The sequence below is a fragment of the Ursus arctos genome, unplaced genomic scaffold, assembly GCF_023065955.2.
Source record: "Ursus arctos isolate Adak ecotype North America unplaced genomic scaffold, UrsArc2.0 scaffold_10, whole genome shotgun sequence".
Lineage (NCBI taxonomy): Eukaryota > Metazoa > Chordata > Mammalia > Carnivora > Ursidae > Ursus > Ursus arctos.
Window position 1 is genome coordinate 52,704,209 of NW_026622764.1, and position 23,369 is coordinate 52,727,577.

At 37.5% G+C, this 23,369-nt stretch overlaps 1 protein-coding gene across 1 annotated transcript in view; it reads right to left on the minus strand.

Moving 5' to 3' along the window:
• Positions 1 to 23,369, minus strand: part of TSC22D1 (TSC22 domain family member 1) — a 131,447-nt gene that overhangs the window by 63,504 nt on the left and 44,574 nt on the right. The window lies entirely within an intron of this gene.

The following is a 23,369-nucleotide window of genomic DNA, read 5'->3' on the forward strand; positions in this document are numbered from 1 at the left end:
ACAGCTGTTCAACAATTCTTATGTTCATTCTTGGTTGATGACCTATCCATTCCCCCACATAAACCACTATATATATTTTTTCATTCTCTTAGAGCCATTATAATTTATCTCACTATCAACAAGTCACATCTCTACCTAAATTTCAGAGATGCTAGAGCCAATCAATTAAATTCCCTCACTCCTCCCCGCAGCCCACCTTAAAATTTCTAAATTATAATCTCAAGCAAAAGAAAGAAGTCTTCCATCTGGGTTCTTAATGCTAAAACTTTGTCAGTTTTTTTCCATGGACTTACTTGATCTCATATATTTAATGGCTTCCACTCAGCTGGTTCCTTCCTTCACCACAGACATTTTATAAAGGACATTTTTATCTCTGCCACTGTCATTTTTGGGGCACTGCCAGAGGTTCCTGAGGTGGGACTAGAACGGACAGGGAGTTGGAACTAGAAACTGGAAGGTGGTGAACCAACAGTAGGCGGTATGGAAAATTTAGTGGGTAAAACAATGGATAAAACCCTGACAAGCAACAGGTAATAATTAGGCAAGTGTCTGGTACCAGGAATTGTCACCACACGTGAACAGCTGCCCCAACAGCTAGCGCACTGTCAATGCCACACATCAGAGAGAGTCAGTCTCTGAGTCCCAAGCACTTATCAAGGCTTAGACTTAACAAAGCAAGCACTGTGCACAGAGAAATAAAATATCCCGGGCCCCTGAATTAAGGTGTGAGGTAGGGAACTGATGATTGGAACAAAGCAGTATACCAATTATAAACACTGAACAATCGTCAGATTTGCACTGTCCTTCCCGCTGAATCCCCCAATATTGAAATGGAACTCCTTAAATCCCCCCTACGGTCCAACTTGGTTCCAGAGGCTGGGCTGGGGAAGGGGTGCGTGTAATAGTGGAAGTCAAGTGGAACAGAAGACAGAAGATCTCCCACATGACATGCAGGGTAAAATGCAGGGAAGAGGAACTCAAACCACAGGAGGACAAGTTAGGGGTCTACTGTAGTAAAAACAACAGACAACTCCTTATGAAGCAAATAAGCGGTATCAAAGGCATATAAACTTACAAATACCATCCAGAAACTGTGAGAGCGAGCGAGTACTAACGCGTGCCTTGTGGAGCGATGCTCCACTCAAATGGCTCTCTCCCAGTGTTACCAATGATCTTTATACTCAACAGCCACTTTTTAGTATTTAACCCACCTAAAACTGTGCTTGCATGGCACGATAGACCAAACGAAATAAATGTCTCTCTCCAACTTGCCTTTAAAGGCAACAACAACACAAAATTGTAGCCACAGAAAGAAAAGTGTGTCAATTTACCTTTTTGGTACATGGGTAATTTCCATTTGCCATCACTTGCTCACTAAAAATTGTAGGTCTCTCATAATTTCAGTATATTTGTAAATTTACATGACTTTGATACAGATAAAAAGTTGTCGTTGTTGGTTTCTTGTTTTGGGGGGGGGGGTTATGATGTAGAACCATTCTTTCAAGTGTTCCACGTTTTCTGATTCAGGACTAAGTTGTTGATTTTCCAGGTCCCATCTTAGTCCTAGAGATACAAAGTAACTGTGTACCTGTTTGCGATGGAAAACACTCTCAGATAACCTTTAACTTCTCCCAGCCGGAAAAACTCTTCACCACTGGTTAAATACTCTTTTTCAGAGTCCAACAGTAAGAGCTAACACTTGCAGGCCCTGCTCCACATGATGTATTGTATGTTAACTTATTTAGTCCTCAACCAGGGTTCTTCGCTGGAACCACCGCAGACAGAAAATTATCTTAGTGGCTGTTTCTTCAAATCTCCCAAGCATACTTCATAACTAGTGCCATTCCAGATGCACAAAAGAGAAGTCAAGTCATTACTTAAAAATAGATGCTTTAGGTCATTAGGGCTTAGTCTTCTCAAGAAACCCCAGTTAAGAAAGGCCACAAATCAACAATCCCAGTAGGTAAGTTATATTACCATCCCCACTTGACATTTGAAGAAACAGGCAGAAATTGAGTTACTTGATCAAGTTCACATAGCTAGTAAGTGGCTGAACCAGGATTCAAATCCAAGCCGTCTAGCTCCAGAGTCCTTACTACTTCAGTAAGTCCAACCCTTTGCTCTGAATCCACTTAACCCATCCTCCATGTGTAGACTATGCCTGTGACCTTATTCTTAAGGATTCACTCTTTTTATAACTATTTTGCATACACACATTTTCTTTACAACAAAACTGTAAGCTATTTAAAATAAGGACTGCATGGGGCGCCTGGGTGGCACAGCGGTTAAGCGTCTGCCTTCGGCTCAGGGCGTGATCCTGGCGTTATGGGATCGAGCCCCACATCAGGCTCCTCCGCTATGAGCCTGCTTCTTCCTCTCCCACTCCCCCTTCTTGTGTTCCCTCTCTCTCTGGCTGTCTCTATCTCTGTCGAATAAATAAATAAAATCTTTAAAAATAATAAAATAAAAAAATAAAATAAAATAAAATAAAATAAATAAAATAAAATAAAATAAGGACCGCAACAAACTTTCCTTGTATTCCCATAGCCCTAGCCCCCCCCCCACAAAAAAAGAATATTGACTTGATCCGTCCAACTGATAATAGCCATAAGAAATTAAGAAACAAAGAGTGAATTTGGGTGAGACCAGGTTACTTGGTATAAGCCTGGCTGAAGCCAAAAACTATAGTCATCAATCATTACAGACACACTAATACGTGCTTATTGAACATAATGAAGTTTGAAGATTAATATTTGGACAAGATTCACATAGCACAGACATATCTACAATCAACAATTTTCAAGTCTTTATATAATTACTAATATGAAGGTTGCTATCTCAGCAATTCTATTCCCCCTGATAGTTTCTAATATTCCCAGGCAGATACTCTAAAATACATAGAAAACAGCAGAGGGCAGAGAGGTGATATAGTTGAACATAAAATCTCTAGAAATCTGCTGGGGCTCTCTTTTGGAATATACAAATCTAAATTAAAGTTAACATGGCAAAAGAGAAAGGAAAAGAAGTTATGTCCACCACAACTTAAGGATGCCATACATAAATAACCTTGAATTTTCATATTACCATTGCTAATAAATTTGTAAATCATCTACTTGCCCAAGAATTTTCTTCAGTCTGGGGATTGGGAAGGAGGCAGGGTGTGTGACCCAGAAGATACAAACCTTCCAGTATTTTCAATTCTAAAGCACAGAGAATAGAGAAGTTTACAGCATGAACTCCCAGTGCTTCTACCCGAAGTTTATAAAGACAAATGAAACAGAAATGGAGGTAAGACTTGGCAAGTGGATGAGCAGGTCATTCTACAGCTGGTGAATATTTCATTACAATTACTTGATACCTTTCCTCCTTCTACCCAAACACTGATCCATTACGAAACCTATTTTTATAGATTGTTGAATGTATCTGTATTTTATTTGGACTAGCAATACTTAGACTACCTTAATATTTAAAATATTTTAAATAAATCAATGACAAAATTAAGAGACATTAATCAGAGTATATTAACATAAAAAGATGGAAATTTAGTTCTTAACTCTGTTAAATATGCAAGATAATAAACCTAGACTTTATTATAAGTAATAATTGCTCAATGGGAACTTGAACTTACAGTAGTTCTTTGTCCAATGCTTCAAAATCCCTGCAAAACCTACAGAAGAAAACACTACTTCACTTGCTATCACCAAATAGAATAAAATATTGAAGTCTGAAAAATACTTTTACTTTCTTTGGGCACTTTACCAGGCTTCTGTTTACTGGTAAAGATTCCATTTTTCTCCATGTGAAGCCAGAAAAATTAAGCCCATATTCATGGATATTTCTTCCCTTTTTCCCATCAAAACCAAATATCACTCTACATTTCACCCATGGTCTAATTTTAGAGCTATGTTTAAGTGCCAATTAAAAGTCTCAAGCAGATTGATAAAACTAAATTAAATGTCTACCCCAAAGGTAATGTTCACCATTTCTTTAAAACCATATAAATAAAACTACCTGATGGAATGTTAAATATTTAAGCTTAAAACATCATTACCACAATTCCAATGTATTAAAATTTAACATACAAGACCAACAGCAAACATTAGTCCTGGACATCTCTTATTCAATCTGAGAAGTTACTCCAAAACTCTGTCCAATATTATGTTACAAAAGCCAAATGTAAATATAAGTTAAAAATCCTAGAATGGAGATTAAAACCAGTGTTCTTGAAAGAAAACTACACAAAACTAATTCTGAGAGGCTTTCACTTGGAAGATTGTCTCTATTGCATGCAAACTGTTGCCCAATATAATTCTTTGGTTTTGTCTTTGCCTTTTTTTTTAATATTTTTAAATTTTTTTAATGTTTTTTTAATTTAAAACACCAAAGCTTATGTTTAAAGTATTTAAGTGTTCAAAGATTCGCTATTTCATCATCTTCGTATAATTTTGTATAAAATATATATTTTAAAACTACATAGTTGTTTTTTTCCCCCCGAACCATATAATTAAACAAGGAAACCATATACTCTGCTATTAAATTATCCCGGAAAAACTCTGTGACCTCACTTTATGACTGCTGAAACTACTCTGTACAAGTTTGAAAAGCCTTATTTCAAAACCAAAAGTAGCTGTTATGGGACAACTGGATTTTTCAATACAATTCAATTTCACTCAATAAATAATTATTGAATGCTTACTCCACATAAGGTACCGTGATTGATTCTGTAGGGCATTCCAAGTGAGAACCAAGCATTCTCTACCTATAAGGAGCTCATGGAATAGGATAAATGTTTTCTTAACATGTAATGATAACAGCAAACATCTATATAGTACTGGGCAGTGTTTTAAACCTGTATTAACTTACTTATTCCTCACAGCAGCCCTAGGAGCTGGGTACTATGACTGCCCACAATTCATTAATGAGAAAAATGAGGCTCAGAGAAGACAGGTAATCAGCTCAAGGTGCAGGAGCAGTAAGAGTTGGAACTGGGATGTGAATTCAGGCTGTGCAACTCCAGAGCGTTCCTTATATAACCCCTCTGGCCCATTTCCCAAAGAAATGATTACGGTAGGGTGTTTGATGGGTGGCAAAAAACCTGCCACACACACACACACAAAAAGTCTTGAGTTTCCAAAAGCAGATCAGGTCTAATCAGGCAGAACTCAAAATGTGGCCCCAGGATAGGGGGAAGAATGAAGTGGGAATTCTAGGTAAAGGGGATACAGAAGAAAGAGCAAGGGGCTATGTTGAAGTAATGTTATTAAAAGTATGAGTCAGTAGTCAGCTAGAACAAGAGGAAGCGACTAAAGATTCTGAACTGGGTACTGAGACGGAATGTCTGAATGAGACTAATTGCATGACTAGGAAGGAGGGAGGTAGGCTTGGATGCTGGACGGTCCATATGGTATCTCCCACAAATAGTCCAAGAAGCAGTAATCACCTGGGCTGTGGTGGTGATAATGGGGATGGAAGGTAAAAGGAGAAAAAAAAGCAAGACCAGAATCAGAGATCACCCCGTGTCTGCTGTGGACCAGCACGGGGAACTTGGGGAAACTTGGGGACAAGCATGTGGGAGGCATACGAAAGTGGATGCCAAGGTGACTAAGCTTTGGAGCCTCGATGACAGGAACACCAGGGTGATCATGCACAGATGCTATGCGCTTAGGAGGAATTCAAACAAAATCCGAGGCCATTAGTCGGCTCCACTGGACGGGGCGATGGGAAAGAGACCCAAGGTTGAAGATAAGGAGTTGGGGTCCTCTGCAGAGTGTAGAGTTTAAGAACTGTGGCAAATGCTTCAGCAGGAAGTTGACAGAAAGAAACAGAACCAATGAGAGGACTTATATACCCACACCTAGATCGAGGGATGGAGGGTAAATAGCCAAGAAAGGAGATTAAACACAGCAGAAATAGACAACTAGAGCAGTGCAGTGTCAAAATCAGCAAGGCTCATCAGGGAGTGAAAGAGCAAGCTTAGCCAGGTCTCAGAAGGAAAGGAGTCAGAGCACAGGCTGTCCCAAAGAACTAAGGATCTGAATTCTTTTCAACATTTTACACCCAAAATAAATACATTATTTCTAAAAACTTACAAAGCCTAGTCATGTATATACTGATGTTATCCCCTAAAGCCAACAAAGGAAATGAACTTAAAGTCTACAAAATACTACAGAATTGAACTCCTCACCCTGGAGAAGGTAATAGGATGCTCACAATAGAGGAAGCCACAGGGTAAACAACAAGGTGGGCTCCCTGCAATGTCAATTTTTCTCAGTGTTAGGCAATTTAAAATATTATTTCATATTAAAACAAAACTGTACTGTGGTGTGAAATAGAAGATTCACAGGACTTTATAGAATTTTCACCCTTGCCTCAAGTCCCTCCTAGTTTGCCTCCCCCAATCCCCCCCTCCCCGCCCCCACCCCCGCGCCTTTGCCTTCATTGTCCCCAGTCTCAGTCTCTCCTCAGAGCCTTAGGATTCAGCCCGGTAAATGCTGAACAGAGAAGAAGGCATAAAGTACAATCAGAGCACAGAAGGGGCCTGGGGAATCAGATGCAGCTTCTCAGAGCACTGACACAACCTTTAACTTGGGACACAAAAATACGAAATGCCAAAAATGTGCACAAAACTCTCAAATTTCATTTACACCCTCAAGTTATAATAGATTTGGGAAGGAATTAAACTAAAAGCATGATGGTGACAAAACGGTGCTTGCATTTAAAAGAAACTGACAGATGTTTTGCTTTTTATTTCAGTCCTATTAATGACTGTACTTCCTGTTCTTCATATATAAAATAGGAATACAAGTATCTTTCTGAATTCACCAAGTCCTTTATAATTAAAGCTCATTTAACCTCACAGAGATGTTCAAAGATAGTTGACAGTGGGTTTTTGAGACTCACATGCTAACTATATTTAGCCGGGGGTTAGTTAGCTTGGTTACAGTATAATATTAATGAACCCATCACTTCGAAGTTCACATGTGCTGGTAAGTTTCAGTTTTCCGTGGAGGAAACCTGGCCAGTTATCTTCAGTTATGCTGCAGAAGGTCACAATATGGATTTAGTAACAAAAAGAGAAAGAGACTACCCATTTAACAGTGCCATCCGGATAACAGAAACAGCTTTCCAACACATCACCCCGCTTCTCCTCTTTTTCCTCTATAATCCAGTTCTCCATCCAGCCGCCCATATGAGCTTTTAAAAAACATATATTAGACTGTGTTGCCCCCTCCACCCTATGTCCAACTAAAATCCTTTCATAGAGTTCTGGTCACAGGGCCATAGGAGCTGAACTACCATAGGGCCCTACAGCATCTGGCCCCTGCTCACCTCTGCAGCACCCGTCTCATACTTCTGTCCACCTGGCTCCTCATGCCCAGCCACCCTGGCCTCCCTTCTGTTCTTTGAATAAGTCACACTCCTCCCACTGCACAGTGGGTAAAAATTTCCGAGTCAAGTATCCAGTCAAAAGGAACAACAACAAACCATATAAATATCGCATGAGGCCCTGTGTAAGAAGCATGAAGTAGCAGAGCACCTGTCTTCGTAGAACAACACATTCAGTTTAGGGAAAACGGACATGAATGCTAATAAGCCATGCCATTGAATGAGGGACCCTAAATTATTAGTAACAACCCAAAAGCCAACATACCCTGAAATCTCAGCTACTGCGCTCAGACAGCGTGCTTCTACACCTAGAAAAACCGACAAATGTCCACAAAATTACTACAGAAATATTAACCAAAATAATGGTTCACTAACGCGAAGAATGCTACAAGCAACACCGGTGAATTTCGAAGCCCACGGTGTTGTGCTGCAGGACTAACCAAAATGATCGAGAGGGTAGGGTGTGGTGATGGCTGTCTAACTAAGTGAATGCATTCAATGCCGCTGAACTGTACCCTTAAAAACTGGTTAGGATGGCAAATTTTATGTTATGGGTAGTTTACCACAGTTTAAAAAAAGGGGGGGAGGGGCGAGGAGTAGGAAAGTTCTAATACAATTTTAAGACTAAAAAACCTAAACCTCCTTGTTGTGAAAAGCATACAAGCTAAGGACATGATCTAAGTCTATTAAATGATGAAAGATACAGTAAGAATGTGCAACTGTTCACTAAATTAGTTACTAGAACTAAAGGGGGAAGAAAGAAGATAGACCATCAAAAGAAAAAATATAATTAGTTTTAACATGCTTATCTTCATTAATAACCCAAAGATTCACATTAAAACAAGATACTATTTTCACCCATGAAATCAGAACATTAGCAAAATTAGTAAAAGATAATGACAAGAGTACTCTCATATATCCTTACAGCAAATACAGCCAAGGCCCTTCTGAAAAGCAATGCACCAGTATTTATTAGGAGTCTCAAAGCTGTTGTACAGTACAAAAATGTTTGCCCAGTAATTTCGTATCTGTGAACTAACCCTAAGGAAACAATCCTAAACACATAAAAAGATAGATGTACAAATATGAATGTTCGTTTAAGCACTATTTGTAAGGAAAAAATGAAAAAAATGAAATGTCCGGCAATGAAAATAAGTAAACTCTGATTCATCCACATAATGTTTTTATATAGCAAGTAAAAATATCCCTGAAGAACCTGTGATAACGTGGGGAAATGTTATGTTAAAAAATTACGGGAAGTTGTATATACCAGGTAGAACTTCAAATATTTTCAAATATGAACAAAAATCTATGTCTAGGGTTTCTTGCTGCTTTTCTACAGGTGTGTTTATGTCACTCTAATGGTTGGGGGAGAAATAAGGTTAACTTAGCAACAAACTAGTTCAAATTTACACTTGGGAGGAGAGAATAAGGGAAATTGTAAACTCTGTAAAAACATCCACCCAGCTGTCTTACTTTCCACATTAAGTTCCTGGTACCCCCGGATCAGGAGCTGTGTCATATTTCTTGATCTCCAACATCTAGCACATAATTGACATATAGTAGTTGCTCAGTATGACAACCTAAGAACACCTACCCATCTAAGTGACAGTGTACCAAAAGGTACACACACACACTTTTTATTTTTCAACAATCAGGAACCAGTCAATCAAGCCAAAAATCTGGGATTCTACGTAGTATTTGATTGACTAAAGATAAATGCTACCAAAAATAATTGCCTTTTTTTTTTCCCTAAATTCTAGAGAAAGTGATAGAAATGGTTTCACGACGAAGACAGGTTTTAATTTGACTGCTGAAGAACTGATCAGGTTTGGTTAGGTGAAGAAGCTGGATAGCAGTTCAAGGAAGAAACGGCCCAACCAAAGGCCATAATGAGTATTTGCATCCCCTAAATGCTGAGGTTCCCAAAAGCTCTTCCTTCAGTTCTCTGCAATTACTTTACGCACACTTCCTGGATCATCACCTCTACTCTCATATCCTTGTTTATCAGCATGAGCATAACAGCTTCCCAGTCAACATCCTCCAGTTTCAGAACTGTATCCAATCTTCAGGCTCAACTGTGAATGCTCACTGGCCACCTCTACTTGGATATTTGTTTCAAACTCAAAATGCTTAAAAGTGATTTAGTCTTCCCCTTGAAAACCTGTTCCTCCTGTATTTCCTATTTCTATGAAACAGAATCACTTTCCACCTAGAAAAACAAGTTATTCTTAATTTATCCCTTGCCTACACCCACATCCATCAATTAACGAGACAGGAATTCCTAAGTCTATCTTAAATCAGTCTCTTCATTCCTATCGCGAAAGCCTCTGCCCTAGTTCAGACCCACATCAGCTCTTGCCTACGTCCTGAAATTGCCTCCTACTGGATTTTCCTGCCTCCAGTCCTGTCTCATGGATCCTCTTCAGAGATCAGCTTAAAAGTCACCTCGTCAGGCTGGTCTTCCCTGCTCCTCCAGACCAGGTTAGGTTTAGCTGTGACCCATCACACCATGATCCCCTACCTCTCCTCTAACACGTCTGAAATGTTCTATAATGGCTGCCTCCCTTATCAAGTCAGCTCCTACGTGACAGAAGAGACGTCTCTCTCACACCATATTGCTTTACCTCATCTAGGGCCTTCGTTAAAATGACTTAGTGCGTAGGATCTAATATGTGACTGATAAATAAGGATTGCCTGGGCCCTGTATCTTCAAACAAGAACCTATACACTTTTTCAAATGTGTGTAGATGCTTTTTGTGATCAATACAGTATCAACTTCAATCTCCCTGCAAGAAATGATAGGTTTTTGTCATGTCTGCTCTTAGTTACCATATACAAAAAATCACAACCATCTGGCTTTTTTTGGTATTAGAAACAGGTTTTCGTACTTGAAAAGATGAAGATAAATGGATTAGGAAGAAAGTAGCCTAACAAAATAGATTGAAATATTTGACAATAGAAAGCACTCCTGAAATAATGTGGACTAGAATAGAAATCAGCTTATAAAACCTCGTGGTTCTTTTTATTATTCAGAATTTGCAAACACCATTGGAAATCCTAATAGCTAACAGAGGAGACATACCCAACCATAAGTCACCATAAACAATACCAGACAGTGCTAGACTGAACCATAGTAGAATATCGTATCTCTTCCACCTTCTAAGTTTGCTCTCGACTTAACTACTTAAGGTCTTTGGTGGAAGAGAATTCAGGAGACTAGTTACAAAAGTATGAACAACCTCAGGCACCAATTAAAAATAGTTTTGTTAGATAAATCCAGACGATAACCTATACTAAACTCTAGCAAATGTAGTAGAAAAGTTTGGGAAGAGTTCCTTTCAACTTGTGGGTACCTACAGATAATTAAAGGTTTGGTAACTCAACTAAGGAGAGAACTAAAAATAGAAAATGTTATCTTTTCTATTACTCATTTTTTCATTTATCACCCTCAGATTCAAAACATTAAAGGACACTCTAATTAAACCCATTCTGAGTATGCTTGATCATCTGGAGAAAATATAACCATTAAATGTTGTCAGAACAACAGGAGCTTCCTGCAGAAAGGTAAAGTCAGATCTACTCAGTGAACCAAAATGAACTCCAAAGAGGTGGAAGATTCATATAGAAAAATATGAAACCAATCGCTAAAGAAAACATAACTTCTTTATACCTTCGGAGTAGTAGAGAGGGCTTTCTGACTCAAAATTTTAGTCATAAAAGGAAACTTTGATGAATTTGATTCCATCTAAATAAAAAACCTCTGCATGGCAATACACGCACACACATACACACACACCATCAAAAAACAAAGTCAAACTGGGAAAAATACTGGCTACTCCCTCTTATCACAAAAGCCTAACAACAACAAAAATTCAATAGAAATGGGCAAAACCTACGAACAGGTACATGGAAATAAAAATAAATATGAAAAGCTGAAAGTCACTCACAAGACATATGCAAATAAAAACTACTGTGAGATACAATTTTCACCTAACAGATGGACAAAAATCCAGAAATTTAATAGCACACTCTAATGACAAGCCACTGGGAAACAGGTACTCTCACCCGTTGCTAGTGGGAACATAAATTGGTAGAAACCTCATGTATGGCAATGTAACAATATTCCTCAAAACTACAGGTACTCTTTGACACTGCAACTCTACTCTTGGGAATTTAACTTATCAATAAACTTACGCAGATAGGAAATGACATACGTACAAGATTACTCATCACAGTATTAGCAAAAGACAACAACCTAAATATACACTCATCAGAGACTGGATACGTAAAATATGGTCTATCCATATAATGCAGAATTATGCCATCATTAAAAAAAAAAGAATGAGGAAATAGTCTATTTACTGTATGAAAAAAGGGACAAAACAGTGTGTATGGTGCGCTACCTTTTGCATTAAAAAGGTGAAAAAATAAGAATATAAATTCTGAATTGCTTGAAGATATATGATGTCTGAAAGAACAGTTAAGAATTTAATCATGGCTGCCTAGAGCTGGGTTAGGAAGGTAGATACTACTGGGTGAATTTGGAACAGAGATAACAGCAATACTTTGCAATATATATTAGTTATAAATCTATTAAAAATTTTTTAAAATAGCTTTTGGCAACTGTGACGCTAGAAAGATTTCAGCCAGGCCGAGGACGTCGGATCTCATTGTCCTCCTCCCCTTCAACTTTTCTCTGAACCTCCTCAATAAAATGGTTTGATCAAAACAAAACAAAAAATAAAACAAAACAAAAATTTTTTAAATAAACAAAACCTCTTCACTTCAAATAAGCTGTAACTTCACAGAGGGAAAAAATAAGGATATCAATATGAATAAAATCCTACACTTCAACGTATACTATTTCTGAGAGTCGATAAACACTTTTCATGTAGCCTTCTATAGTGCTTTGAAAGTAATGCCTGAAATTGAAAGTGAAGTTGATTTTAATATACACATGATCCCATTTCCAGAAAGTAGTTTCTAAATGTTTTAGCGAGCTGTTATCCCCAGAGTAATGCGTTACTTTACCTGCAGAACACCAGCATCCACACTATTAAAAAAGTTTTCTTGTTGAACATCATTAGTGTCCTTGGGAATTTGAAGGCACTAGAAATTGATCCTGAATGACGAGGGGCACCCCCTCCTCCCATTTCCTCTGCACTATGGATGCCCTCTCTTAATTCTGATGACTCTACTTTAAAAAAAAAAAAATCTCCTTAATAGTCTTAGTCTCTTAATAAGAGACTTGGATTTGGGCTCCAAATGATACCTGGTCATGGTTAATGGAAACTAGCTATATGGTAGCCAGTCGGCAGAAAAACCCAGGGCATCCCAACACAACAAACACACCCAGTGACTGTGTTACGCCAGTAATGAAACATTCTACCTTGCTTATAATGAGAAAATTTAATATCACAAGTGAAATACTATTTGACTTATGTTTGGTAAACGTAGCCAAATGTAGAAAGGGACACTTCAAAAACACCCCACCAAAAATCCACTAAGTAGAAAAGATGAAATCCAGGCACTTGAAATTTCTCCTCTCAAAGATAGGATTTTAAAAGTCAAGTTTTGTCTCTGTAATTCCCCTTCTTTCTCCCTCCTATTTGTGGAAACTGCAACACAGTTAACAGGAGCTTCTCAAAGGCAAACATAAGACATTTCAGCAAAAGCAGGTTGATTGCTACTAAAATGAAGAAAGGGGTAGCAGTCGTCTCCCCAGACCTATCCAGTGATTAGTCACCCCCTTTTCTTTCTGCCACCTCCTCATCCCTTAGCTCTAGAATACCACCAATTCTAAAAAAAACAATCTAGAATTACAGCTGCCTGATCTTACCATGCACCCTCTGGTCAGGGATCAACAAAGTGTTTATACACACATATGTACAAATGTGTGTGTGCACATTTTGTGGGTAACACAAATACATGTATACGTATGATATATAAATACGATTTGATCCAGATTATGTGTGCATACACGTATAAAATACACACAACGCACATCCCTTTTCATCATCAGAGGTAACAACTGAAATGGAAGCTAATTTTCAAAACCTTTACTCATCCTATGCTACAGCCCATTTCAAGAACTAATGTTTATTTTCTCACACAGTGTGTACTTATCTATGACCATTACACCTAAAATACAGGACAACAATGTAACACCACTGTTAAAAACAAGAATTAAAAAAAAAAAAGAATTAAATTTCCTCCTAAAATATCAGTAAAAGTTGGAGAAAAATTAACAGCATAAATCAGAAAATTTCCCAGAAGAAATTATTAGCCCCTACAATTTCTAAGACACATCAAATAACAGAAAGTAATCGTTAAATTTTCAAACTTAAAATGTGTGGGAACATTAGTCCGTTATCTATCAAAACCTGAGCATTTTAAAGTATTTTCCAGCTTAATGCTATTATTTTCTTTAAATGTCTACAAATTAAATAAATGCCAAGAATATGTCTGCATGTTCAAAAGTTTCAATGGAAAAAAAAGTTAAAAGTCCCCAGAAGAAAACTAATATGCTGCTTCAAGGTAGAGGTAAACAAATTATATATGTTAATTCACAAAGAGTATTTCTAATAAACTAATGGTCTCATCCCCCAAAAAAGGGCAAAGTTAAAAACAGATTGCTTACTTTATTTATACAGTCCTAATTACAGTATTTAGCTATCAAAGTATCATGGATATAGGTTATTACCTGAATCAAACTTTGCTTTAATATTTATCAAAGACTGTATGGTAGTTTAGTTCAGAAAGCTTAACATACCCTTCGAAATAAAAAGAATTTGAGGGAATTAAGGTGATGGAAAAATTGTGAACTGTTACGTAAGGCTGGAATTTTAAATAACATGCAAATTACTTTAATTTTCGAGGACTATAAAAGAAAAAAAATTTTTTTTAACCGTACTCTAAACCAGTAAATTTCAAAATAGGGTATAAAAGACCATCTATTTGGTGCAGGAAAAAAAATATTTTTAAAAAAAGTTTTTTTTAATCTTGAGAAGTTAAGAAAGACGCTGCACTCTGCTGGTGTTTAACATGCAAACCGATGCTGCCTACTTCGTCTGCCCCTTGGTCAGATGGTCTCCATCTGCCATAGTGTTCGAGGTGCGCTCCAGCGAAGGCTTCCTCAGAGGCAGTGCCGCTAAAGCACAGGAATTTCAGTAGCCACTCTTTCTTGTTATCTTCCATGTTTTAAATTCTACTGCAGTTTACGGGCATCTGATTAAATGAGTTATTTTATATTGTTTTATATAACCCACACCAAATGGAGAAACGGCTTTGAAATATTCCTGCAAAGGAACATACAATTAGGATATTAATAATGTAAACACAAGCACATAAAAGGAAAATGGTAGGGCTGAACACTTTTCCTAGCATGAACAACTGATTAACCACATCAGTTGGTCATGCTAATCGGATCTATGAAAAAAGAACCTGCAAAACTACCAAAAATTCATTATGAGATATAGATTTGTGTCCACCACCAAAACCAACAATCACAGTCCTAAATATATATTGTGCTGATAATTTATGAGAATATGGAGCCATCGCTATTAACAAGACATCTAAAACTTAAACATCCAGAACATAAAGACAAACATCTGTATTTCTTAAAGACCTATTTAAAGCCATGCAACAACACTCAATCCAATTCTTTCAACATTTTACAACACGCACTAAATAGCAATAACAAATAAAGTTATGTTAAATGGGAAAGACTTGCTGTTCTCCCTATAGTAAAAATGGATAAAAGATTTTTTTAAAACTCAGCATTGTGACAAATTAAAATGCAATCCTTAATCAGTAAATATTGTCAAAAAATTATAGGAAAAATTGCTTAATATATGAAGAAAGAAGTATTAGAGCAAATTACATATGGAAAGTTGGATAGAAGATAAAAGACACGTATCCTACATGTCTCTGCCCATGGTCTTTGCTAGATTCTATTTCCAAAGTAAAATAAACATTTTGTGTGTATATGTGAAGAATTCAAGGCAAGTTTTACTGGAGAACATGAAATCTCAACAGCAAATTTCTTCTTGAATAAATTCTGTGTGTAACTTCTAATGGAACAGCTACCTTACCTAGGAAAGGGATTCTCAGATAAATTTAGAGACAGCAACTCAGGGGAAAAGGACTCAACCAGTCACTCAGTCACCAGCAAGCTACTGCAAGCTACTGCAACAAAGAAGTTGAAATAAGAAGTATGCAGTAAATGTTCCAGGATATCATCAGTATGGTTAATTCCTTTTTTTTTTAAAGCCTTTAAAACAGAAGAACCATTAGAATACTTAATGAGATAGGGAGCAGTCAAAAATTATTTTCCCCTCTATAGTTCTCTAGTTATCTACTGTAAAGAACTTAGGAGTTGTTAAATTTAAAAGATGGGCCATGGATTTTTCTTTTATGGAAAGACATAAAAATTTGCTGACCTTCTCTATAGTGACAAAGCAGACTCTTCGGCACAATAAACACACTGAACTTGTACATTCACTGTAAAGGGAATGTTATTAACAGTTCATGAGAGAGTGACTGCTTCTCTGGGGTACTTCCAATGACAAAGGGATTTTAAAGATAGATGTTTTAGAACACCTTCATCATTTTGTAATTTGTTCTGAAATTTTGACAGTAATCTAAAAAAAAAAAAAACCCTCTCGTGTCTGCACAGAGTATGTACTTCTATTAGGGGTGAGCTTAAAAAAGACATAAGATTTATTGAGGTGAGCTATAAAAAAAGGATTTATGTAACAAATTTAGTCCTTTTCCTTTTTTTTCTTTTTTTTTTTTTTTAAGATTTCATTTATTTATTTGACAGAGAGAGAGACAGCCAGCGAGAGAGGGAACACAAGTAGGGGGAGTGGGAGAGGAAGAAGCAGGCTTCCGGCAGAGGAGCCTGATGTGGGGCTCAATCCCAGAACACCAGGATCACGCCCTGGGCCAAAGGCAGACGCTTAACGACTGAGCCACCCAGGCGCCCCTAGTCCTTCTCCTATCAAGAAGCCAAAATTAAATAGAAAATAAGATAATGCCCCAAAGCATAGCCAATAAATAGTACTCAATTTTTCACTGAAAAATTATAAGGTGAGAATTTACATATAAATATCTTCCTTCCTTATGGAACCTTCATGTCAAAATTACATTTTCAAGAATATAGAAGAGGTGATGAATCTTTTAGAATAACCTCTTCTCTATTACAGGTAACCTGACATTTTTAGTGGGCTCGATGAAAAAGGCAATCTAAATTTGCCAATATTGATATTGGTAATATCGACCTATTAAGAAACTCCACTACAGGAAGGCGAATTAATACATTTAAACAAAGGTTTGGAATTTAGACTACTTAATTAGAAAATGTGCATGAAATGGGTCTTCATTCAGATTGTCCTAGATCCACCACCAGCAGAAAGAGTTCAGGGGATAATGGTGACTTCTAGAAGATGATTATTGGTTTTCATTCTTAACGTACTGAATTTTGCAGCTAAAATACCAAGGCTCTGGTTTATATGAAAAGTGGAAGCGGAGCTCTTTAAAAAAAAAAAAAAAAAAAAAAAAAAAAAAAAAAGCCTGATAGGCATTACAAGATTGTTCTTAGTGACTTCTCAAAGACAACACTGAAAAACATAAGAGTTCATGATTATTAAGTCACATTTTCCGTGAAGAAAAGGCCTATTAGAAAACATAAAGAATGCCACCAACTTGAAAAAAAAAAGACTACATACTTGAAATGTTTGAATAAAAATTAACTTAGGAAAAAAATTACTGATTTCTTATAATTAAAACTTTACAAACTTTAGGAAGTATTTAATAAGCTCTTTTATACAGACATATTTTAGCCCATGTGATAATAGTGGCTTTTAACTGTTCAGTAAATATGAAGGTTCTTATCTGCTTTCAAAGGACTACTACAAATTAAATTTAAACAAAAAATGAAGTTCTATCTTTAGCAAAGGAACATGTTTATACGTTTTTGAGATGCCGGAGATAATTAGTTCCCTGTTAATTCAAACATATACATTTTCTCCAAATAAACTTATCAGTACCTCAGCAAGAAGATAAAGTTCTACACTTCGGTGCACTCTCGGGCTCCGCAGAGGACGTGTCCTACCAATCTGACCGGATGGGAACAGTTTGTTGTCCAGCAATATACTTTGGCACCACCCGATTTTGAGAATAAAAATGTACACTAAACTCAAAGCCGCCACAAAGCTGTTCTAAAGAACGTTAGGCAATTCAGGCAAGAAAAACAAAAAGAGCTATAATGTACATTATTTCAAAACAATGACTCACAGTTAATGAGTATTTTAAGTGATTGCAAAAGGCTGAAGTGATTAGTTTATTCCAACTACCAAATGCCAGGCTGCCAGGAGTGTTTATTATTCAGAACCTAGGAAAACAGGCCCTAAAATTACAAAAAGGTTTTTTGATACATTTTTGAAACTTTCCTTTGAGAAACATCCAGCGTTAAATGGCAAACTGAGTCTTTCCATGCTAAACTTCTCTAATATGAAGAATTGACTCAGGGCAAATATTTACTGTTATGGAAATGACCTTTTCAACCCCTTATAGGAATGGTGCAGAGAATGTCCTGAAGTGAGGAGTGAAAACAGAAATGCTGACAGTGGGTAATCTTCCTATAAAAAAGAAAAGCATGAGAAAAAAGGAAAGGATAAATTAATGAAGAGCTAGTCAAGCAAACAAGCAATGATTCACTACACCTCACCCTAAATTTAAAAATTCTTGTGATGTTCTTAAACTAAAATTATCACTAAATAACCCTTCCCAGATACGACCACAAGTCAGAATCACTTTAGAGTTCAGAAAGTCATCAAACCTACACTTAAAGCCGAATCAAAACTAACTTGAATATTTATCTGCAAAGTTAGAAGCAAATCTAATGTTTCTGTTTTGGAATGCCTGAATAGTGGAATAGTGCCAATTATTTTTACAAAGTATCAGAAACTAGAAATAGACTCCAGCACTTTTTTCTTAAGTAACATTTCTTTTACCATCATAGAAACGGAGGGGGCTGGGAGAAAATGTTACAGTTCAAGTTAACTCAGCTTTTATAGAAAATTCTTTGAGTATTGCGAGCTTGTTTTTCACTGGATTACTTTTTTATTCCTTAGTAAAAGAAAAAATAAAATTGGCACCGTAAGAATCACTGAAATGATGGATATAGGCCAGCTACTGTGCTAAGCACTGGTGAATGATAAGCAAAAGCAAACAAAATCCTTGGCCTCTTGGGGCCTTTTAGCTAGAGGGAGCAATGGCACACAAATGTAAAACCATGACTATAGGCAATGAGATAGCATGTTCATGGCACTGTGACAGCAAAAGGACGCTCATCTAACCTACCGAAGAACATCAGAGGAGGTGCTCCTGAGGTAAGGAAACGACCACTGAGCTGAGACCATGAAGGATGAGAGAGAGAAACAAAACACCATGTGACCAAAGGTGCAACTGGACAGAAAAATAGGGACTTGGTCATTCAGGGTTTCACAAATTGTAGTATTAAGTATTAAGTATATGTAGTATCTTTCCCGTGGCTCTTAAGAGCAATAGGAAGCCAACTGAGTGTTTTAATTAAAGGAATAATATCATTAAATTTGTGTCTTGAGAAACATCACTGCAGCTGCGTTGTGGGGACTGAATGTGATTAGCGCAAGGGTCTATACAAGGAAACAAATTAGAACTGTCGTAGCTCAAGTTAGGAAATAATGGACTGAGCCAGGCTGGTGAAAACAGAAACAGGTCGCGGAGATATTTTAGACACAAAAATAAACAAGGCTGGATGATGGACTAGGATAATATTCACTAAAATGAGGAATGGTAAACGAAGCCCAGATTTAAGGGGGAGGAGATCATAAATTCTTAAAATACGTTTGAATTGCTCTTGAAGCACACACACAGAGATGCCAAGTAGGTATTTGATCTACGAAGTTGGACCCGTGTTATTAAACTTGAATCCTCATTATAAAGGTACCGAATCTGCAGTTTGGACCCAGACGCACAATGAACTGAAATCACGACCAAGGATTCAACCTTAGAAATCCCAACATACAAAATAAAACCTCGGTAGAGTGAGAAGAATCTGCAAATGAGACTAAGAACCACCAAAAAGCTACAAGGAAATCAGAAGTAAAGACCCACGGAACCAAAAACATGAAGAGAATGACATCAACCTGTTGAATGCTGCTGACAAGGTAAGAGCACTGTCCATTTGATTCAGTGGCGAGGTCACTGATAACCTCAATAGTAGTATTTTGATGACATTATTATTAAGAGGTGGAAACAAGACCAGAGTGGGCTGAGAAGGGAGCGGCGCTGGAAGAAATAAATGGACAGAATGTTGTAAGTTTGTGTTTGAGTTTGGGCACGGAGATGAGGAGCAAGGCAGTAGCGACAGTTACCTTTTTTTTAGTTAGAGAGACTTGAACTTGTTTATAGGCATATGAGAAGGACGAGGGTAAATATGAAAAGAAGGGACACTGAAATGCTAGGACATCTAAGAAAGAAGAGGTGGTATGACGGAGCGCACAGGAGAGAGAAGGAAGAGTGTTACAAAGGCACGAGTGAGGTCTGCTATCGGGAGAATGAGAAGGAGGAAGCGAGGGGCCTGTGGAGCGAGCTGCATGTTACTCAATGTAAGCGTATCCTGAAGTAATAAAATTTTACTTAAATGGGGCCTTTATAGGATAACAGAAACACTTTCATTTATTGCAGGATCGGGCCCATAGTAAAGGTGAGATATACATATTCACCCATTTTATCCTCAAAACAATGCTCTAAGTTTATTAGCTCCTTCACAGATGGGGAAATTAAGGCACGGGGAAGTGAAGTGATCTGACTGAAGTAAATGGCAGCATTGGGTGTTCAAAAGCAAACCCCGACTCTACAGCCAGTGCTCTATCAATATGCCTCGGGCCTCTTGTTGGGCTTGAGACCGCCCCTTCCCCTACGTACCTACACTGTCCCTACAGAACGATGGGTTCTCCCAACACTTGAGATCCTAAGTCTGGGATTGCTCGGATGAGAGTTATGTTGACCCCCACATTAGCAAATAATAAAAATATAAATCAGTGGCTAAGAAGCCTCAGCAGTAAGACTTCATAAACTGACTTTGGTGATCACTCGTTCACACTAGTGAAAAAGAATCCCAGTCTTCCATCTCTTATTTTCTGGGACTACCACAACTGTCCAATAGCACTAAGATGGCACTGCAATTCATCTACGTACGTGTGGCTCTCCCTCACTAGATCTGGGTGTTTCAAAGGCTGCCCATGTCTTCTCCATGAAACTATGTGTTCCGTGCCTACTATGGGGCAACTCCTGCACCAGGTGCTAAAAACAAGATAAACAAGACAACCATGATCTGTGGTTGCAGGAAGTCAGGCAACGAACAAACAATATATGCTTTTAAATTGAGAAAAATACTAGGAAGAAATCAACGGAACAGAGAATGAAAGGCAAGACAGAGAACTGGATGATTACAATATACTAACTAGAGAAGGCATTGCTGAAAACATTTAAGCTAAGACCTAAAAGCAGGGAAAGAGGCACTCCAATCCCCTAAGGTAGGGAATAAATAATTTAAATAATTCAGAGACTAAATAAGCCCAAGGTTGTCTGGAGAGTAGAAGCAAGGGTAAAATTGAGGAAAAGTCAGGGCAAGACCATTCAGGGCCTAGTATATATATATTATATATTAATATAAAATGATAAAGAATTGGGATTTTATTGTTTTTACCCAAAAAAAAAGCAATTAGTATTAAACAGAAAGCAGACATGATCTTATTTATGCCTTAAACTTGTAATAAGTCAGTGGTGCCTGGGTGGCTCAATTGGTTAAGCATCTGCCTTTGGCTCAGGTTATGATCCCAGGGTCCTGGGATGGAGCCCCCCATGTCCGGCTCCCTGCTCAGCAGGGAGTCTGCTTCTCCCTCTCCCTCTGCCTGCCGCTCCCTCTGCTTGTGCTCTGTCAAATAAATAAAATCTTTCAAAAAAATGGTAGTAAGTCATATTTTGTGAAGAATGGAGATGTCAAGAGATAAAGCGAGAAACCGGTAAGGGCTACTGTTCAAGCAAGAGGGGATGGTGGCTTGGAGGAGCAGCTGATAGATGGAAATGGTAAGATGTGGACAAGTTTGAGAGAGACTTCGGAGGTAAGTCTGAGCTTTGAAAAAGAAGCAAAAGCAATTCAAAGGAGAAAAGACAGTCCTAAAAAAAGGTATTAAAACAACTGGACATCCACATGCAAAAAAAAAAAAAAAAGTTTTTTCAAAAAAGTTAACTCAAAACTGATCACAGATCTAAATATAAAACTCAAAACTGTAAAACCTCCACAAGATAACATAGAAGTTCTAGGCAACCATGAATTTGGCAGTAAGTTTTTACATATAGCACCAAAAGCATGATCCACTAAAGAAAAAACTGATGAAGATTTTGTTAAAATTTAAAACTGCTGCTTTGCAAGAGACACTGTTAAGAGAATGAAGACAAACCACAGATTAGGAGAAAATATTTGCAAAACACTTATCTGGTAAAGGACTGGTATCCAAAATATCTAAAAGACTCCTAAAATACAATAATAAGAAAAACTGATTTTTTAAATGAGCAAAAGATCTAAACAGGTACCTTGCCAAAGATGATAGACAAATGGACAAGCTTATGAAAAGATGCTTGGTATCATATCACCACGGAATTGCAAGTTAAAACAATAATACCACCATACACCCATTACAGTAGCTACAAACCGAAACACCAACACAAAACACCGACAAGAATGTGGAGCAACAGGAACTCTCGTTTGCCGCTGGCAAGAAAGCAAAATGGTTCAACCACTGTGAAAGACAGTTTGGTGGTTTCTCACAAAGCTAAGCATAGGCTTACCATAAGATCCAACAATCACATTACTAGATATTTTTCCAAATAAGCTGAAAATTTATGTCCACAAAAAAATTTGCACATGGATGTTCACAGCACTTTATCTGTAAGTGCCAAAAATTGGAAGCAACCAAGATGTACTTCCATAGGTGAAAAAACTGTAGTAGATCTAGATGGTGATAAAATGAAATATGCTATGGAGTCACAAAAAGACAAGGAGGAACATTAACTACACACCGCCAAATGAAAGAAGCCACTGGAAAAGAGTACATACTGTACAACTCCAACTATACATTTTGGAGAAAGCAAAACTACCAACACAGAAAAAGATCAGTAGTTGCCAAGGACTGGGATAGTGAAGGATGAAAAGGGGAGCAAAAAGGATTTTTAAGGACAGTGAAACTCTTCTGTAAGATTCCCTAGTGGATATGGGACATTATGCATTTAGCAAACCCCAAAGAACTGTAGGACACAGTGAGTGAATCCTAATGTAAACTGTGGACCTTAATGTGTCAAAACTGATTCAGCTGAAACAAATGTACAAAATGAATGCAAGATGTTAGTAGGAAAAGCAGGAGGGGGGAATCAATACAGAAACTCTGTACCATTTGGCCAATCTTTCTGTAAACTTAAAACTGCTGTAAATAGGGGGCACCTGGCTAGCTCGGCCAGTAGAGCATGTGACTCTTGATTGCAGGCTTGTGAGTTTGAGCCCCATCTGTGTCATAGCATTTACTTAAAATTAAAAAAAATAATAATAAATAAAAACTGCTTTAATAAATTATGTTTAAAAAGTCCAAAAGCAAACACTTGAACTAACGAATAATGAAGATACCGTATATGGGAGATGAGGAAGAGATCGCTCCATGGTTTTTCACATGAGATGAACAGTGGTGCTCCACTGAGGTAAGGAAAACGAAAAGAAAAATAGTTCAGGGTTGGACATTTTAATTTTTTTAATTATCCAAGTGAGTATCAGGACTGGAGCTTTGAGGAAGGGCTGGGGACAGGGGGAGAGAAAAATCTGGGCAGAGTTAAAAGTACTAAGCCATGGTAATGGATAAGATCATCTAAGCGTAGGGGCACCT